Source organism: Tinamus guttatus, unplaced genomic scaffold (assembly GCF_059628265.1).
Source record: "Tinamus guttatus ecotype Peru unplaced genomic scaffold, ASM5962826v1 Tinamus_guttatus_pri_ptg000297l, whole genome shotgun sequence".
In the NCBI taxonomy this organism is placed as follows: domain Eukaryota; kingdom Metazoa; phylum Chordata; class Aves; order Tinamiformes; family Tinamidae; genus Tinamus; species Tinamus guttatus.
In genome coordinates this window covers 739,944-761,465 of record NW_028288831.1, presented here as the reverse complement: position 1 = coordinate 761,465, position 21,522 = coordinate 739,944, and positions in this window count along the sequence as shown.

Genomic DNA, 21,522 nt, shown 5'->3' with positions numbered 1-21,522 from the left:
ATGCAATAGTGTATTTTTTATTCACCTTTCCATATCACTAGGCTTATATGCACCTAAAATGAGCTGTGACCCAAAAGCTTTTTCTGAAAAAAAAAAAAAAAGGCTTTGTGCTACAGCAGGGGAGACAAATCCTTTTCCAGAAGAGCAGGGCTAAAGCTGGGAGGAGGACAGAGGCTGCCAATGTGCCACGTGCTCTAGGTGACGCTGCGTGTGCAGGGGGTTGGACTAGATGATCTCTAGAGGTCCCTTCCAACCTTAAGGATTCTGTGATTCTATGATTCTGTGATGTGCTGTTGGTACCTGTGTGTGGATAATGCCACATGGCAGGGACAAGCATGAACAAAGGAGATTTGTGAGTTGGGAAATGGGATTGCCAAAAGAGATGGAACAGAAATGAGGTTTTAATCCCCCAGCCCAATCTTCCCCAGAACCGGCTGTCTGCAGAAGCCGGATTTTATCAATGCAGTCCACAGGGAACTTTTCTGACCTTCAGTTTGCTGGTGCCTGGCAGAGCATTGAGCTTTTCTAAGATGTGCAGAGACAAGTTTTCAAAATACACAGATGCTCCTGTGAGCTGGAGTCATAACGCAATGCAAACCAGCGCAGAGCACACCGAGTAGACAGAACTCTGCAGAGGAAGTCTGCACATAGCATACAGGTCCTACACATTCACAGAAACAGGTATATCAACATTTTCTGCACTCTTCATTGCCAGCGAGCTTACCAAGTTAAATACCTTGGGATCTGTGTATTTTCCGTGCTGGATGAAAACAATCTTCCCTATTTGCGTTTGGAGGGCTCTCCAGGTTAAAGAGGAAGAGAGAAACGTGTATAAGACCCACAGCTATGCTACACAAGAGACTGAGCTGAGTGTTTGCTTGAAAATTTAGATTTTCTTGTATTGTAGTGTCTCTTGCAAGTGTTTTCTATACCTGATTCCCCCCACAACGCGTCCCCTTTGCCTGCCTGTCTGCCAGATAGACAACGCCAGCGCTAGCACTTTCTCAGCTGCCAAAACATGTTGGCCTGGGACTTCATTTCTCTGTATCACAAGCTACCAGCAGAATCCTTGTCATGGCAATTTTTCATATATTTTCTTCTGCTCTCTTGTTTTATCTCTCTGAAATCTCAAATCTCCAGCTCATGCCCGTAGGCTATTAGTAGACTGGAACAAAACTTATTCACAGCCCTAAAACAAATGAATAAGACAAAAGAAAAAAACAATCACAACAAAGAAAAAGTTTGGAGTAGGAAGCGTCAGGGTTTCTGTCCTCGGTGGGTCAGGAAGTTCAGGAGAGTGAGAAGGACCATGCAGGAGGTTTGCAGGGCCGATGTCTCTCCTCTGTGAGCGGCTGGACCGGTGGCTCTGTGTGATAAACTCCTCAATGGCAGATCCATCAAATTGCTGTGCTCATAATATTCCTATCTCATATCATGCTAAGTCTCCCATAGAGATGCTGCTGTTCTGGCTGTGGACCAGCAAATACAGTGTTTATGCAGGTAAGGGACTTTGAGCACTACAAGACGTCTCGCTATGAGTGGCCCATGATGAGATGCTAAAGAGACCCCCATGGCACAGGGGTCTCTCTGACTGGAGTAATGTTCCCTTTGCCTATGTGCTTTGCAGCATGTGGCAAAGCCAACAATACAAACAGGCAATTCTGCCCGGCCTCATCTTCCATTCTTCCATTTTCTCCTTCCTTTCCTTCCCTCCTCTTTCCTTCTCAGCTTCTTCTGCTTCCTTTTTTTTCCTTCTTCTTTAATTTCTCCCTTCTCTCTTTTTCTTTTAACATTTCAGATGAAGAAATGAGTTTTGCTCTTTCGCCAGCTAAGTAAACTTCAACGGCTTTAAGAAAAATAAATAGTATGTCTTGCTCGCCAGGTGGGTTCTCTGCACTTCTCCCAGCTCCAATCACAACCCTAATTTAAAATCTGCAGCCGGTTAACGAGCACAGAGGAGATGCCGGCTCATTGCTGAGCATCTCTTTACAAACACAAACACACACGCACTTCCAGATGTTTCATCTTTTTAATAAATATTGGAGCCATGTGAAAAGAAAGGCTTCAGAATTGAAAATAGCAAAGTGGCCCATGAGAAGGGTGCTTGTTCAGAACATCAGTGTTGGGTTGGGGTTTTTTTGTTTGTTTACTTAATCCTGAAATACTATGCAGAATCCAGTCCCTGAAAAATTCCTATTTCTTTGCACCAAAAGTGGCCTCCAAAGAGCTGAGCAAAATCTGTGCATTAAATCAAATGCATTTTCTTGCCCATACCCCCTCCGCATTCTAACCTCTCTCCGCACGCTTACACAGACACACAACTGCTTTTCATACCAAGGCTATAATTTAACAGCTAATGCCTTGCATGAGTACCACCCCTTCTCAAATTCTCCTGCTTTTCAGTTTCTATTCAAATTCAAAGCCAGATTATTTTAGCTTTACAGCCCTGGGTAAAAATGAAATGACAATATTTGAAGAAGCTGGTAGTATTTTTTTTCCCCTTTCAGTTCACACTGAGGCAAAGTCAAGTGTAAGTCTGTTTTTTTTTCTGCCTCTAACTGCAAGTACAGCAACAGTTTGGAGCCCTATAAATAAGATTCTAGGTCTGAAACATTCCATTTTAGATGTAAGAAGGGATTTGACTCTCAGGAGAGCGCCCAGAGATCTGAATAAAGTCGAGGGAGCCATGGTCAGCCAGTACCAGCCGATATAGCAAAGTCTGAGTCCACAGAAGGGTCAGATGGGCAACCAAAGTTCACAGTCTCTTCTAAGCACAGGCACATTTTGGCTTGGTACCTACCAGTCGAATGGGAAGTCCTGGTGAAGAAATACAGTAGCCACATACAGAGCAAGATCTACCCCTCTCAAAGACAAATCATGCAGTTTCCAGCTAGGCCGAACAACCTGTGCACTCGCTTTTTAACACAGAATTATGTCAAGGTGAGGAGGCCTTTTTATAACTCTACCAGCTTGCCAAGTCAAGCTATAGGATAGAGCAGCAAAGCTGATCAAAACGAGATATAGAGAATGGAATAATAATAATAATAAAATTGAAATGCCATAATCAACACCAGGTGTGGTCCAATTAAACAACCATGTGCTCACCGGAGGGCACTCACTCACTATTTACCCAAACAAATGCACATTTAAAAACTCTCAGGAGTTTCACAGAAAACTCACATTTCTCTTCAGGGCTCTTTAGAAATTATTTGAAAGCCCCTTTGTCTGTACACACCATCTTTGCACACCAGAAGCGGCTCCTTCCAGGAGATTCAATCGGCCTGGATTAAAATGCTGGCAGACACTTTTTCCTTGCGAAGAAGCAAGAGTCCTTCTTCCCACAGCTCTCCTTGTTCAACTGCTTCTTCTAATCCTCTTCTGACTTTGTCAAGGGAGTATAGGCTCTTTGGCTGGTACTTTCAAAAAGCATCTTAGGGGCAGCTAGGTGTTCACGTCTGATTTATTTATAGTACCCAGGCACCCAGCACTCAGGCTCCTTTGAAGCCCTCCTAGTCTTACCTATATATTTATTCCAAGCACACTTTCCACTGCTGTTTCTTTGTCTGATGTGTTAGAAGGCGCATGTTGAAGTGGACAGAGATTCACTGTGTCACATTAGGAGCTACTGCCCACCCTATCTTCATCCTAGCAGTACTCACTATCCTGTACTGACTCAGTCCCTTCCACTGAAACAACAGTGGTAGCCCCAGCCATCCTTGCCAGCTATTGAATTAACCTCTAACGACAATAATGAGCACCCTACATCCCCCTGAGAAAGACATGTATCCCAGGCTGACCTTACTTCTAACTCATTATGAAAGTCAGATGGTGACACCTGAGGATGGTGCCTAATTCAAATCCCATTCATGCCAAAAATTCATTTTCTCTGTCATGCTGGAGCTATTTAACTTGATTTGCCAGGTGGAACCACTCACATTGCTGTCCACTATAATAATCATGAGTGTTGATAGAAGACACTGCTGGTCCTCCAGGATTCCTCTCCTTTGGCCCTTCATGGTCAAGAAAAATCTCTCTCAATCCACAGGGAAATATTTCACATAACAGATTAGAATACATAACATGTGGGGTTCTCCACATCTTTCTCCTCCTTTACCAGCAACCACAGCTCTTAGTGCTACATGCAAAGGACTGTAGCACCAGGAGGAACAAAATAGTCCATGGGTCACTTTTGTCGTGTGTCCAAGTAAAAGTGGAACCAAATATAAGCTATTTTGGGCTCTTAAGTCATCTCTGTGGGTGCCAGAGTAAGGGACAGATTCTTCCATTGCGCATCATTCTTTTCAGTTGATAAAATCCTCCTGTTTTGTCCTGTGTCAACTGCAGGTGAACCCTATTCCCCTTACACTCGCTAACAATAAATCCCATCATCTTATGCTGACAATCGATTTTGCATGTGTAACTAACAGGCGTGGTGGGAAAAGGGTAAGGTGTCATACTCTGGGCCTAGACATGAATTTCAAGCCTGCCTTCTGCTATAAACAGTTATTGATTATTCACTTGGAAAGTCAAAGGCAGAGAGGGTTGATGTTAGCTATATAAACCTTGGCAGGACGCTGCCTGGGGATGCTGGATTGCCTTCATAACGCTAACACATTGGCATCTGAGCACATGCAGATCTTTGACCTTGACCCAGTGATAATTGAAGGGGTTCAAGACCTTGCAAGAATCCATAAAAACAAAGCAGTGGAGTAGGATGCTCACCCCTCTTAGGATTTTTCCTGGAATTTGTGGACCTCAGCAAAATTATAAAAGACAATCATCTGGCTGTTACACTGATGCTGGTCGTCATCTCTGCTTGAGGTTGTTGATTGTCATCAGGAAGGCTGCGGCTGCGCCTGCCTCTGCCACTTGACATTAGGATTTAGCACATCTAATGTCATCATCTTTTTGGTTTGTATTTTTCAGGAAATTTCAGCTCTAACTGTATCTTCTAGAGGAGAAAGAAAGGGTGTTTAGCGAGAATGGAACTGCCTGGAATCTCTCCCCAGGGTTTTTACTTTTAGAATTAAATGCCAGATTAAGGAAGCAGCTCCCTGAGCAGCAGAACCAATGAAGCTGGACACTCAGTGGATTTATGTCTCAGGACTGAATGCCCATGTAAAATTTCTGATACCTAACAAGGGTTGGGCTAACACTATAGCCTGGGAATATTAATAGGACTCCTTGTCTCCTTGTTCCGTCTGCCTGTTTTCATGAAATTAGTAGGAATTTAAGATCTTTGGGAGTTTGACTGATCTGCCAAGTTTGTTTGATGTTAGTGAGCAGGTTCAGAAGTTGTTACATGGGGATTGACAGATGCCTGGATACTACATCACAGGCATCTCTGTTCCCTAGGAAAACAGGCTAAAACTCCTGTGTTCATTCTCTACAGCCTCCTGCCATGCCTACTCTTTTTTAAGAATGTAGAGTGAGCATGTCCTTCTTTTGCAAGATGCTAACACTGTCATTTTATACCTGGGCTGAATTGCCACCTGTCCTGCAAGCACAATTCACTGCTAGCATCGTGCCCTATCCATGGAGGATGGATTATTTTACGGCTTGGGAAAGACGATCCTTATGAGCTGCATCTGCAGGGCCTGCTCAGTAGCTCAGAAGGCCCCATCTCCATCACTGGGGATGAGCAAGATGACAGATGTTTTATGAGGCTGTGGCTGAAAGAGGAGAGAAGCAATATATATGTATATCTATCAAACAGCCTGTCTTGTGCCGGTAATAACACCACAGATTAGATCAGTTTTACTAATGCTCATTTCTGCCTTTTCCCTGGCTTTTTTATATTCCCTATGGCTTGGAGTATGTAAATATATTGGTCAATATTACCTGCTTCTTGATTCTGTTTCCAAAACATTACCTTTACACCATGGAAGAAAATAACTGGTGAGGGTAAAACCAGTTATGTATCTTTTTATTATCATTTGATGGCAGTGTTTCTGTCACTGTTATGACTGGTCAAACCTTTAAATTCCATTCAAAACCTACATCTTGCCTCAGTTCCTACCACCATCCATGTAAGTAGTAAGAGTTCATATCCTGCAATGCTTTTTGCCTTCTTCCTGCCTATTCCTTCGACAGGGGCTGTCAGAAGAGGTTTCCATCTGCTCCAGGTGCTCCAGAGCTGAGTAACTCATTCATTATAAAGTCAGAATGACAGATACAGAAAATAGAATGAACATCTTTCCATAACCACCACATTCATGCAAAGAGAAATCAGACTTCAGTGGGGCTGCTTATTTCTGTAGATATCTCTGGCTGGGAAAACAACATTGGCCGGAGACAGTAAAATGATTTTTTATTGTCAGTGTTATAGAAGATTGCAGCTTCGGGGGCAAAAAAGTCACACATTAAAAAAAATAAAGCACATGTTAGAAAAATTTCAAAAGATTAGAGGGAAAGCATCTGATCTAAATGGGCAAGAGTGGTGGTGTCCTCACACAGTCGCCTCAATTAGCCTAGCTTCATGTTTGAGATAATCAAGATTTTATCAATCTGAGAGCCTCAGGAGGAAAATAAAAAATAAGCAAATGAGTTCTGAGACTCAGAGGTCTCCACTTGCAGGGTGGGCTGGGGGGGAGGTCAGGTCGATTTGGGATTCCCTCCCAGGCACTTTACATGGAGACAGTTACATCTCTGTCAGAAAGACTCTTTTCCTTTGTAATGCGTCTATAATATCCTCAGGCAACATGTGTCTTAAAAAGGGTGGCTAAGCAAATGTACATCAGTGGGTTGGCTGCAGAGAAGCTGACACAAGAAAGAGGTTTCGTTTTCCTCTTATCTTAGCAGGTTCTCGCTGGCATTTCCCCTTCTCATCCCTCTTGGGCAATACTGTAGTAACTGCTGCAGAGCAAAGAGCACAGGCAGCCTGAACCCATCTTGCCAAAGATGACACAGGCTAATAAAAAACATCCTGAAGTCCTACCCAAATCCAGGTAGACTGTTTGCAGACTTTGCTGAGATGTGAAGCACTCTCAAATTCAAAGGAACCCGCACATCCACTGAAGTCGTATGTTAGGGTGCAGCTATGGAGTGGTTTTCTTGTTTTCTTTAAAACCTCCCTCCAGACTCAGTGAGCAGGGAAGACTTGGTCCATTTTGCAGAAGCTGAACAGTGCTTGGAATCCGGCAGGATTGGTACCCTGCACATACCAAGTGCAAACCCCAGCTGAAGATCTGGCTGCTTGCAGGGCATGTTGGTTATCCAGGGGACCTTAAGTTCAACATGCAGTGAAATCCCAATTTCACAGGGATTTCACGGCTGAAAGCATTCTTCCCTGACAAATAAATAAATAAGTGTTAAATCCGCGCATCGAGCACAATGCTCTCTTGAAGAATTATGCCACCAAACTGGAGGGAGGGTCTGTGCACCCATCAGCAAGTGAAACTGCAGTGAGAAATGCAGCTCAGCAGGACAGGCCACATTTCAAAAATGTCGTCACATTTTTCTGGGCCCGTCTTAAGTTGTTTATATCTGAAATTGACACATTTTATTGGGTCTAAGTAGTATCATAAAAACAATAAAAAGCAACCCTGACATTTTCTCCTCCCCTGCTGTATCTGCTGCTGCAGCCCTGACCTTCTCCTGTTTGTATCCAGTCCATATTTCAAATCAAAAGAACCTCAAAAACCTTCTTCTCTTTTTTTTCCTCACCAAAGTTTGCTGCTGTTGAAATACTGAGAGACCTTTTTTTGTTTTTTGTTTTTTTTCTGAGAAGGGGAAAGGCCAATGAAAGTGATATTTCTTCAGCAACTCCAAAGGTTTTTTTGGGTTTTTGTTTTTGTTTTTGTTGCTGTTGTTTTGTTTTGTTTTTAAAGTACAAGGAGATCTTAACCAAAAAAAGAGAGGTTGGAGAAATGTGTACAAACATCGCCTATCTCAAGAAAACCGGTGTGGATGACCTGTGAAATTAGGCTTTTATCACTCCAGAACATGACTGTCTTTGTCACATAGACTTGATCACACACAAAAGATTTTAGCTAGTGTTTAATGCCTTCTACATATCCCTGTCCTAAATCCCTTAGGACTGGAGAGAAATCAGCTCTACCTGAGCATTTAAAGACTTTCAGATATCAGTACAGTTTCTGATCATATCAGATACCACAAGTCAGACAGGTTTAGTGTGAGAAAACAGGCACCATCCAACTTCTGGAGCAAAATGAAATACAGTAAATGATGGTTATGCTTAGCAAGTGTCATTGCTTCCTCTGGATCTGTTCTGATCCTCTGACACACACACACAAAAAAATAATAATAGTAGCTCAGCGTCATGGGAGGAATGGGGAAGACTTAAAACAGAGGTGATCAGTGACAATTCCACGGTAGCAGGGTGACCTAAACTCAGGTATTATGGCAAGAGAAGCCAGCTGACTCTGCCATTACCACGTTCTCAGAAATCACTCTGGTTATGCCCCTTTTGGCACCTTCTATCCATTGCAGGTGGTGAGAGTGGTTGGAAACCCACGACCAGCATGACCCAGCATGCGGGGCCACAGAACCGGGGTGTCCTCAGCGTCGTACTGGGCCAGCCACAGAACCAGCGGTCCCTGGAATCACTCATGGTGCCTCAGCTGGATACAGGTTTCTCCATCGCCCCCTGCCCTCAATATACTGTACAGCAAGAGAAACTCAGTTTGTTGTATGCATAGAAGTACAAATGCATAAATTGCTGCATTTCAGCGGTTTATGAAGCAAGTCTTCTCATTTCCAACCTGTAGTTTCACTGTAACATCTGTAAAATACTCTGAATCTTTATGAAGTATGTTGAACACAGACACTGTTGTTTAATCCTCAAATCTGTTTCTTTCTACCTGCTTTGCACAAATCCCTGTCACAGACACCTATAAAGGGTTAAATCATTAAAGCAAGGCAGATGCCTATAGGCAGACAGTTCATTTCCCAGTATCAAATATATTTATACTTTCTCTATGCCTGAGTTATTGTGATAAATATGTCGAGGTTGTATTATTAGCAAGATAGTTGCAATCTCATGGAACGACTTGCTGTAATACAGAATTCATGAGCTCCTGGCAACAGACTACATTAAACCACTTAACAGAGGTCACTTCTCCGAAGTTTAGACATTTACATTCTAACCAGCAGCCTGGCTGCAAGCAGAGATTTATCCTTTGCTACTCAGCTACTGACTGGAGGAAGACAGTGGCTCAGTAGCCAAAACACCTCACGTTGACCCACAGGATAAAGTCGAGAGGAAGAGTTAGTTTACATGGTCCTGAAATGACATTTTACTCCTCTTCTTTAGCAAATTAATCTGCTCTATCCACAAGGCTCAAATAGCTATTAAATAGGGCCTCCACAAAAGGAGCAGAGCAAAGTGAAGATACTGTAAAGAAGCCAAAGGTGCTGAGGCTTGCAAAGAGTGTAGTAGTTTTTTGTTTCTTCAATAAGCAACTTCAGGGCATTGCAGGGGATTGCATGAGAAATAAAGCCAAGAGTGCCACCTACTCCTTTGCAGTGCAGGAGTCGGTCCTGAACCAGAGTTTCAAAAGCTACCTCAGAAATGCACCCATAGCCTTCTTGACTGGCCAGAGGACCTCCTGTGCAGGCCATGAAAAGAGAGATAGGTGTCAGGTGCCTGCTGATTTAGCAGGAAGACAGACCACGGACATACACACGTGCACACACGTCAGTGGTCAAAGAAATGAAGAATACAGGCCCATACTGTCTTTGATGTCTTAACAAGAGATTGCATTTCTCTCTGCCAGCGGTTTTCATCACCTCATCCCCTGGTGTAAATGCCCTGGCCACAGAAGGCTGTTGGGTGGATGAGTTCACTGAGGAAGAAAAGAGCATTGGTAGAGCTGTCCCCTCAGGGTATGACTGATCAGTCTCCAATCTAAGCATCATTCCTACACAGCCACTGGCTGCAATGCCTGAACTTCTCCCCGAGTTGCAAAAACAGGCTATTTTGTCAAAAAAAAAGAAAAAGAGCTATTTGTTGGAGAAGGAAAAATTATGCCTAAAATGGCAATAATAAATGGCCATTCTGAAGTTTGGAGTTTTTTAAAAGGAAAAAAAAATATTTTATAAAAATGCAACTGGATAAATAATAGTTTATTCTGTCACATAAACACATTCTAAAAATAATTGTATTTGAACTAAAACATCTATAGTGGCTTGACCTATTTATCATTTTAACATATATCTATAGTCAGTAAAAATTCATTAAAATGTTATATCCTGTAATCTGCCTGATCAAATTCAGATAAATCATTGTGCTTTGAATGTCTTGTTAACAAGCGATTAATCACAGCTGCTGAGTGCAGCAAAAGAGCTAATTTTGATATTTGCTTTTCTTAGTGGCATAGGGAATGGGTTCTTCAGAGTCCTCAAGCCCCCTTCTTGGGATCAGAAGTCAAGTGTGATATGCAGAGCTGCATCCCTTTAACCAAGAAACACCCCATCCAGATACATGTGATTTATGTCTGTGCAAAAAACAATCAAACGAACAAAGCACAACAAAACCAGAAAATTCCCTTTGTACTTTAGGCTTCCCATAATCTGTGTCCACCTGCTTTATTGTCAATATTCCCCTTTCCAGCATCACTTCAATGTGAACTAGATGTAGTTAATGAATGACCTGTGTGCTCCTGATCTGATTTCTGGTGTATCAGAAATGCCAATCTGGATAATATACAGAAAAACATTTATTTCTAGAATCAAAAAATACTGGCAGTCTGGGCAAATCCCTATTGTCTTAATCCCCACAAATTGCTACTAGTTTAGCTCTTGGCTTGATGTAACCATGTTATTACAGGTTTTTCTAGGGGGAGGGAGTTGTATTTTTTTCCTAATGAAAAGCTCTCAGCAATTTCCTCTCTATGTTCTAATACCATAAATAATTGATCATACAGATAAAACATTTTGGCTGGACCAAAGCTGATGTTTACCCTTAATATCTCCAAAATCAATCAGAGCAACACTAAGGAGCCCAGCATGGATCCAGTTTCACAGGGGCCATTAAACTACTATTGTAGTCTGAGCATTTGTTTGAATAAATTGTTTGTGTTTGTTATCATTTCTTAGTAAAACTAATTAAGGAACTAATTGATTGTTTTGTTGTTCTACTAATTAACTCCATATGGTGCTCATCTCCATGGAGATACTGTATGAGTTATTGAAACTTCAGTGATTTAATATGTCACTTTTGGGTATGGAAACAGTTTTTTAAACTAAGCATCCTTTCTATTTAAGCTTCATTTGCAAGTGTGTTTTCTATCTTTTGTTCTTTTCTACCTCTCCCTTTGGTTTTAAAGCTTCCTTGCAAACCCTCTGCTCAAAACAGTAATTCAGCCATAACCCAGGCTCCTGTTCCAGTTTCTATAAAAGCCTTCCTCTTTATTAAGAGCCACGAAAGATTAGCACATATACAAGCCCTTCGAGACTCCTGCATGCCCTCAACCATCACCGCAATCAGAACCTATGCAAATAGCCCTCAGAAAAGCAATTAATGGTGATATTTATGCTACTCTTTGGCAACACTTTTCCTGGGATTGAGAAGATGCAGGTTAAATTCGGCCTTTATTATAATTTTTCCATGAAATTTGACAAATTAATTTACAACACACCTCCTTCTCTTAGAATGGAGATGTTACCACTCCTTTTCTTCTCATCTTTCTCTGTTTTGTCTGAAAGTACTTGCAGGTAGAAATTTTTTTACATTATGCTCATGCATACCCACCACCCCATCATCGCTGTAGCACAAGTTATTTCCATTCCTGGATTGTGGAATCTGATCTTATATGTCCCTGGCCATTTTGACCCCGCTCTTAAGTCTTAGCCCATAATGACAACTGCTATTAGTTCACAGTGGCAAGAATCAAATCCAGGACACTAATTTTAAATACCATTAGGTTTTGACATTCATTTAGCTCTAAAGTTTGAAGGCAGAGCCATCATTCTATCAAGCTAAATTAGTGTAATTATCCTTCTATTGAGGACAATGCAGTGGTTGCTAAGGCAGCCCTGTGGTCAGTTTGTACTGACTCAGGCTTGACATACTAGATAAAGAATACACTGAAACCTAGGTTCAAAAATTATTTTGGCCTCCAAATAATTTGGGGGGGTGAATTAATAATAATAATAATAATAATAATAATGAAAAAAAAACACACAAAGAATGGGGAGAATATTCAGAGCTTTCTGTAGTGTCTGGCTTTGAGGAAAGAGGCAGGAGAAATCCTGTCAAATTTCAGCTATATTTGAGTCTAATGACAATAAGAGACCGGAGTGGACATAGAAGAATTGCCATAGTATTTCAGAGTTTCAGCTAGAGGGCTGAGTAAAAAAGCACCCTGTTAAAGTGACTTCCCTGCAGTCTGCACTTGATGATGGGAGAAAGCTTTTGGGTGCCAGGGACCACACTGGCAGAAGCTTTAAGTCCCAGTAAAGACATCTGTGTCTTCAAGGAAGCAGACTAAAAGGCATCTCTTGGTCCACCAGGTTAGCAATGGAGCATCTGGCCAAGAAACAAGACTGTTACTAGTATTCTGAGAAAGAGAAGGAAGGATTTAGCTCCACAAAGGTAAAAAGTTAGATACTTCTCTGTAGTTTCAGTGTTCCCAATAAATGTGATCATTTTCAAGAGTCCAAAAATTTAGGAAATTCTTTGAAAGCCAAAGTCTAGAATATTAGGTCAATTATATTATTAGATGCCAGAAAATCCACTGTTGCTGTTGTAAGAACATTCTTAGCTATTGTATCACCTGGGACTAAGTGGAAGGGAGTCCTTCCACCTATCACTCTTCTCAAATCCAACAAAAAGTCTATCAGCATAACAACAGACTAATTCAGTGCACTCCATCCTTGATTCCACCTTGATCTAGTCTGATAAAGTAAGGTAAGGTCCAAATGCATGAGGACAAACAAGGGAGAGAGATAAAGAGAGAGAGAGAGAGAGAAAGAAAGAAAGAAAGAAAGAAACTAGAACAGGAGAATACTTTTTTTCCTCCTTGAATTCTTTAGTATTCAGCACTGACCTATTTTAGCCTTAAGCTTTGCGTTGTGACTGATGATCGCTCTCCTCTGGCCTTTGTTTTCAGCTTTCAGATTGTTGATGTATTACAGAAATGATGTTGTCTGAAGCACCTCAGCTGATCACCGAGGCAGCAATCAGCTCACCCTTCGATGAGCCATTGAGAGAGTCGGGCGAGCGGCCGCATTAGCCTGTCAATTTGGGCTCTTTGAACAGTTAGAACAATTTTGGTGAATTACAAGCAATAGAAAATCACTTTAGCTGCTCATTAGCTGGGAGACAAGAACGATGATAAATGCTCAGGGACTTTGAAAAGGCTTATGCACACACAGACTCGCTCCACAGCAAGGCCCATTTTACCCTGGCTTTGCTCTGAAATAGTGGTACTTATGGGCTGGCTACCTATGAGGTTCTGCTTGCAAACTGGCAAAAAAAACTCATCTCTATCAGCAGTCATGATTTCCAAAGAAGGCATCGGTGGGATTCAAACATCCGTATCTTCCACTGCACTGAAAAGTAACTCCAATGGAATGCAATAAACAAGTTTTGGAGGTCTAATTAAGAGATACCTAAAAGGAACTCCATCAAACTTGAACTGGCACATTCAGTCTGGGATCCTTGCACAGGTAATAACTCTTAAACACATGAGGTGAATTACTAGATAAATAGGAAAGGAAGGGATGGGAGGCAAAGACCATAATAGTGGCAATTCTGACCAAATAATATAGAACTGTAGTGGTCTCCGTACTCAGATGCCCCAAGTCACTTAATTACATACTGAAAACTGCTCAAGGGTCATGGTGATAAATCTGGTACAAAAGGTACCTGGAAAACAAACAGACAAAAGGTTATGGAGTGACCATCTAATTAACCAAGAATTTTGGAGATACTGAAAAATGGATCTCAATTTCTTCAGTGGCAGGTAAAGTTACTAAAGATATCCTCATAATTTGGCCACAGTTTTGAGTTGAGCAGTACTACTGTAGTATTGGTACATCTCCTGTATAACACACAGTACCTTAACTGAAAAAGGTAATGACCACGAGAGGGGTAACCATGAACGAGGCCATCTTTACAGTTCGGTCTATAAAGCACCAAGTGTCCGTGAGGAGGATTCTTATTGTGAAAAGTGAATAATCTAGATCTGGCCCTGAAATTCTGATCATTCGTAGTATTAACTGAATCGCTGAGCACTTTGTCTTGTCCGTTGCTATTTTTGGCAGCATATTGAAAGACTGGTTCCTCCTGCCATGTCATAGAGAATGACAAAGCCTCTCTACAGCATTCAGGAGAATTGGATGGATGAAGGACAGACAGGACAAAGCAGCCGATATTTTGAGGAGCTTCCTTTATTCAGATCAGGTCTTTTAATTTGCCCTCTTGCTTTTATTTCCTGATTTAATGGTTCTTTCCTCCATGCCTCCCCTCTATTTCCATTTGTGTGGATCAACCACAACAGCAGGAAACTCCTTAATTGGCAAAAACATATGCTCTGTTGAAGAGGTCCGCAGGTAAAGCAGCACATTCAGTGAGGTCCGTTCAACATCTAGGACAAGAAATTGCCAATGTCTTCTCTACTAGTATTCAGTGGTGACCATTTTCTTCTTGTTGGGTCTGGCTTCTGAGAAATTCAAAACGGGTAGAAAAAATGCATGGCTGTTTTGTTTTTTCAGTTTTTATCAGGAATATAAGGATGGTGCTCTGAAGGAAAGCTAACCTTGGAACTATGAGATATAAATTCAGCACCTGTTTTCACTACAACCTTCCTTTGGGTTTCCCAGTAAGCTATTTAAGTGCAATATTTAGGCACTGCTCTACTAAGTGCTGCAATCCCTAAGACTGAGGAGACCAAATCCATTAACTTTTCATTAAACTTCAGCTCCTAATTCAACACATCACTCTGAATATGTCACTTGGACATATGAATCACTCCACTCATGTGGCTTTGAACAGAAACTCCTTTACAAATCTGGACATTAGAGCATCCATTCTCAGATCACCCTCTGAGATACGACAGTAACAACATTTCTGTACCAAACTTGACTAGTGTAAGATTATCATACTGAAGATTGAGGCACAAAGGTGTTTGGTGGAGAGATAGACTCACACTTGCTCAGTTCTGCAGTTCTTGAATTGTGGTCCATGCGTCACAGTCAGTGGTCTGCAGTTATCTGGATAATTGTAGTGGCCCACATGGCTTCCACAGTGTGCTCAGTGACATGTTTTTGATGTCATCAAAAAAATCTGTAGTGACCAGAGCTCTGTCCCGAACAGCAGTTCAAAGCAGGCTGTACAAATATGTCCTTTTTGCTCCTTCCAGGCAATCTGATGAGTAAGAAGAGACATAGAAGCTAGGAAAGTAAAAATGAGATTGAAAGAATAAGATAGATAAGAGCAAAAGGCAAGTCTATGCCACTCAGCAGACCAACTCATCCAGGCAAAAGATCTACCAAGACAGCTGATAAATTCATCTAACTAAAATACTGAGACAATGATCATTGCTGCTTTGCTGATTGATATTTCCATGACACTGAAAAAAAACAAGGGAATGAGATACACCTGGAAGGCAGACCTGCCATGGACTGCATTAGCTGACATAGTGAGACAACTGACAGATGGAAGAAAGTGATACACTAGATAACTTGATAACTCAGATAACTGATGGACTGAAACTTCATACGTTGGTTGATTAATATACTGAGGTGTCATAAAAAGGAGCAAACCCGATATGTTAGTCCATCTAATATAGAACTGTGACTGATACATCAAGAATGCTAATGTAGCAGGACCATGAGATCTCCAGTTGAGCTGATGTTCATGTCCATAATTGTTACTTTCTGCATTCACATGGACAGGAGCCTGTAGGAGAATATCAAAATCTCCACTAAGACCTTTTTAAATAATAATTACACTGTAGCAATGCTGTGAAATCTGTTATTAACCTGAGGCCAAAGGCCACTTTGTTAATCAGTCAGGGCTCATATTCTATCAAAAGAAGCTAGGAGTGATTGCTGGCTTAATCATAGGGTGACAGCAGCTGTCAGACATGACATCTCTACAAGAATAAAAACAACCCAAGAAGCCAACTTTGCTGTGGGGGTTACAGGCAGCAAGACTTCTGCAGAGGGATTTTGGGTTGGCAAAGTGGCACTTCTTGTAACTCATCCAAGCACTGGCCCTTGTTTTTTTGTTGGGACATCACATTATCTCAAGTGCTATAGCAAGTAAGAGAGGTCTGGCTCTGCAGGGCAACAGTATAAAAAACAGTATGAGTGAGGATTCTCTCACAGATATGTACTTTCAGCTGGTTTTCAGTGCCAGGTACCCAGTTTATTATTGAGAGATTAGTGCTCTGAAAGCAGAAATTATAGTGACATCCAGCTCTGCTGCCTTACACAGGCCAGACAAAATCTACTCCTTTTCTGACAGCCAGCAGAAACCCTAAAGACAGCTCAGGTTACAGGCAAGCTCTTGCTGAGGAAACCAAGAGCCTGTGCAAGAATACAGAATGAGTCCACGAAACCTGGGAGGGATGAGCAGGAGTACAGTGCCTGAGAGCTATGAGGGTACATATTGAAAAGCAATAAAAATGGGGGAATTGGATTAGGAGGAGGCAATTAAGTAAGTCATAAGGGGCCGTAATGGTGCAAGGGGAGGGTGGAATGGACTGGCTGCTATATTATAAAGCAGCTTTATGCCCTTGAGACCACACTTTGCCACCTGCTTTGGGTGAACTCCACCCCAGGTTTATTATCCAGGGGCTCTGAAGGAAGCGACAGCAGCTTGTTCAGCTGCTTTATTGAAATTCTCTCCGTCTCCCCTCATCTTCTGCCTGTATTACCAGATTACTGAGTCTCATATTCATCTGTCTCTGAAAGATTAAACTGTCCCCTGGAAAAGGCCATTGCATTCTGGAGGAGGAGATCCCATTTCCACTTTGTCCCCCAAGAAATAGACTCTCTGGAAAGTTTTTCATGTTCATAAGCTCCCATCGTTTTAAGAAGTCTTCTGGCTAGAAATGAGAGTAAAACCTAAGTGCCAGATTTGGGCATGCAGACTCAGAAACCTGCCTGTGTTGCAAACAGCTTGTGGGGAACCGAAGTGTCACTTCAGCCCAGGCCACTGTGGTGGAGCCTGGTGTCTTTCTGGGGGTGTCATTGCGTGGGCAGTGCTGTCCCAGCTTGCTGAGATGCATGCACGCTGTGCAAAGAGCTGCACACAGCTGCAGGGCACACAGATATGGGGCCTTTTTCCATAGCTTTCACAAGGAAAGGAGCAGCAGGTGTCCTGCATTACACATGTGGGGTCATGAAGACTTAAAAGCACCACTTTCCCCTCTCCTTGAGCAGAAGTTTCAGCTGTGTTTTTCTTGTAGCTCTCTCTGTCTGGCCTTTCACTTGGGGCTGTCTCTCTAGCCTCCATCCTGTTCCTCCTGCTCCCAAGAGCAATTTCCTTCCTGTTGCTCTGGTCCAGCCTCTGTCAGTTATCTCTGACCTCCCCTTTCTCCCTCTCCTCACAAGCTGCAAACAGACAAAGGTGCGTATATGTATATATATTTTTACTGTCTTCTCAAATCTAGGATTTGTTAAAACTCTCAATAACATCCTCATCTTATCCCCTTTCTTGACAGCATAAGCTTGACATTTTGCTCCTTGGTTGGCGGATATTTTACTTAGGTGCTACTGGCTGCCACTTGCACCCATCCTGTTGGGCTTGTCGTCTCCTGCCTTCTCTACTTTTCTCTGTCTGGTTGGTCTCCATGGCTCCTGTGCACTTTAAGGGTCACAGCTCCATGATCCTCTCCTGAAACTGTTTCTGGTTCATCAGCTAGATGGTGATGCCCCCATAACTGCTGTGTAGCAGATGGAAGAACTTCTTCCCTTCTCTGTGTGCATGTCTTCAGCAAATGGGGTGATCCACCAGAAAGATCAAGGTGTTCTCATTATGCTTCCCCCATCCACTTTACCAGAGTGCAGTGAAGATCCAAAATACAACCACAGCCTTCAAACTGCACTTAGCTATTCCTCTATCAGTCTTTGTGCTAAGATAATATATGAAGAGCAATCCCAACTCTTGACATCACCACCACCATAAGCCACAAATCCAACTAATTAAAAGCCAGACTCATCTATACCCCAGTGAACATCATGGTACTTCTCTGCATTTGCTTGGAGCAAAATGCTAGAAGTGCACAACAGCAGGCTGTCGCTGTGACTTATTACTTTGTCATACTGTAAATATTACACAAGCCATATGGATTTTCAATACCTGAGCACCATGCTGCCATTAATATCAAATGTAATAAGATATTATATGCATGACAATCACAGAAGGAAATTACAAAGCTCAGAAACTGCCTGGTGGAGCTATGCACGGTTTGTTTTTGCCATGAAAAAGTCAGAGAAAGCCATAATGAATCATTTAGCTGACGAATTTTATCTCTTTTTCTGTTTGCAAACTATCTGCCAGCAGATTGTCATTTTCTCAAATGTGTCCATTATTTGGAACTCGTGAGTGGACAATCACTTATGTGTCTAATCATGGGCCATTTCTGAAGGAGTTGTTGTGGGTGTGCATTGCTCGAAATGTGAGCTGCTTTGAGCAGTTCCCCAGGACCCATCGTACGGTTCACTCTCCTGACTGGAAGAGAGGCTTTTGGGTTTGGAAGCCAATGTGAATATTAAAGATAGCACATTAGAAATCTGCTTACCATGCCTTTGGCAATATTAATTAAAGAATAGCTAAAAGTAGATCTGTTCCACATGAGCATCTTTCTATGTTGGCCCAATTGGCAAAGATCATACAAAGGTGGGCTTCTCTGACCTTGCTCTACATCACATAGCCGAGGTCATCGCAGCATTTGGGTGCAGCTTGTTCCTATAGGCACCAAAAGCCCCACTGAATTCCCTGCAATGTGGACAGCTTTCCTGTTGTACCTGGAGTTAGAAAACTATTGCTCTGTCTCCTTAGGAAATTAAGGTGGGGGGGAAATTTGAAAGAAGCTGCCTGTAAGAACTTGATAGAAGGCATCTTCCTTTCCCTGTTCCTTTCACAGCTCTGTGCTGTGACAGCACCCTTTGAGTCCCCTACAGTTTATAGGAAGCTTGCACTGACCATTAGCATAAGGGACTCTGCTCTCTAGTGCTGAGTGTGACATGAATAGCTTACACTTTATTAGAGATTTAACACAGTGCCTTTCAAAAGAATCAAAGCACAGTGCAGAATAGCAAAAACAAGCCATTCATGAAGCACATGGATAAGCACATAAAGCAACAATAAAAGGAGATTAGACAAGGTGGAAAAAAATAGAAAAGAACTTGAGTTAGATTTTAAATGAGTTAATGAGTCCAAGGTATAGCTCTCTGAAGGGAGATCTTCCAACTGCAAAACACAAGACAAAAGGCTCGAAGTATATCTGAAAAAGGTGACAAAACAGCCACCAGGATAAAGCTACGGTGAACACACAGATGAAACCGAGTGCCTGAATGGCAGCAATAATGATCTCAGGGCCAGTTCATTTTTATCATGTACCTCCAGGCTGTAGATTTCAGAGAGTTTTATAAAGAGATAAGTCTCTTCCAATCTCAACTATTCTGTGATTCTGTGATAGGCTCTACTCTATTTTACACATGGAGAAACTGAGGCACAGAGAGTTTGTGTGATTTAACCCAGCTCATTTGTGGCAGAATAAGGAATCTGGGAATAAAACACAGGTCTCCTGAGAGCCAGCTCAGTTCTTTGTTTCCTGTGCCAACAGTTCCCAACCTGGCCATAGGATAACTTCCAAAGCAGTAGAAAGTAGCCTGCATGTGGCTTATGGAAACATATCTTCTTTAAATTGCTTTGATTTGCAAGCCTGACCCTTCAGAAACATCGTAGGCCATCAGTGGTCTGAAGCTCAGACTATTTCATACTGATTGCATTAGGCCAAACAATTTTTCAGCACTGTGTGGAGACAGCGAAATAAAATCTTTCTTTTCTGTATGGTTAAGATGGGCTCTTTTTGTTTCCCTTACAACTGCAAGGCAAATACGGGTAGCTCTGACTGTGTCGAACTGATTTGCTCTCCCAGCAGAACTGCAGGTGCAGAGAGGAGGGCACTGATTGCACGGACACACTCGCTTCTGCAGGGAAGAGGGAAGGAGAGAGGGAGAGAAATTGCCTGCTTGAAACCAGTTTCCCATGACAACGTTAAAATGGTACAAGATAAGGATAGTCCCCCCTCCATGAAACACAATAAAAATAAAATATAAAAAGAGACTGACAACAAGGTGAAAAGCTTTTCAGTCATGTTAGAAAAGCTATTACAAGTAGCAGAACAAGCTTCGCCATTCCACATAAAGCTGTGTACAACTGCCCACTGTACAATCAGGTGCAGCTTGAATGATCTGGGTTCTTCTATAAATCTGAAGCTAAGACCAAACCTGCAAATATTTTCAAAGCTTTCAGTGAACCATCCACTACTGCCTAGCTCCGTGAGATCTCTTTTTCTTCCTTCATGCTCCATTTACCTGAGCTCTTCCTCAGCATTTGTTTGAAACATCCAAGAAATCAAACTTTTCTTATGGTTTTCCATTGCTGTGGCTGGTGTGGTCCAACACACCTTTCGTGTTTTATTACTGTTCTCTGCTGCCTTGTCTAAACCTGGCCTAAAGTATCACTAGGAAGAGGATGAATCTGAAAAAAAAAAAAAAAGCTTCTGTATTATTAAATTATAATAATTTCCAGAACTGAGAGGTCTAGACAGATTTGTTTATATCCGTAGTCTCCAGCCCTTTGTTTGCTCCTATAACCCCCCTATAAACAAGAAGAATTTGAGTGGAAACCGATTCAGGAGAGGCAACTTCTGGGGAGTTCTTAGGGTGGTGGGAAGATGAAATTTAAAGGAAATTCTCAGAGGGTGAACTCACAATCTCTCACCTCCCTTTCACCTTCCCATCAGCAGTAAGGCTGTGCTGATGTTTCCAGATTGAATGACTCCGTTTCCCTGAGAAAGACTGGCCCTACTAAATGTATCAGAATGTCAGTTATGGATCTGCATTAATGCCATTTGTAGGTATCAGAGTACCACGGTCAACAGCCAACAGACCTTTTGCAATGCAAGGCCTGTAGCAGAGCCAGCGTGCACCAGACGATCTGCTGGGGCTTGGTGAAATGAAAACAACTTCTGGAAAAGCCTGATAAACAAAATCAAGAGATCTTAGCAGCTAAGTTAATACATGAATGAAATAACAATTTGGAGCTGAAAATGAAACCTAGATTTTGTAACTCAGAAACAGGAGTCATCAGAGATGGATTTATCTGAAAATGTAAAAACATGGAGTGACACAACCTAAAAATAAAATCTCATAGCTGTACCGAATAGTAAACGATTAGCAGCATCCAGTTGGAAACACCACTTGGGCTATGACTAATACACTGACAAAAATCCACCAGAAAAATATGGAAGGAAGACTAAATCCATACTCTGTCTGCATATAAACTAACACTGAAACTGCTACTAAGCGCCAGGAGAG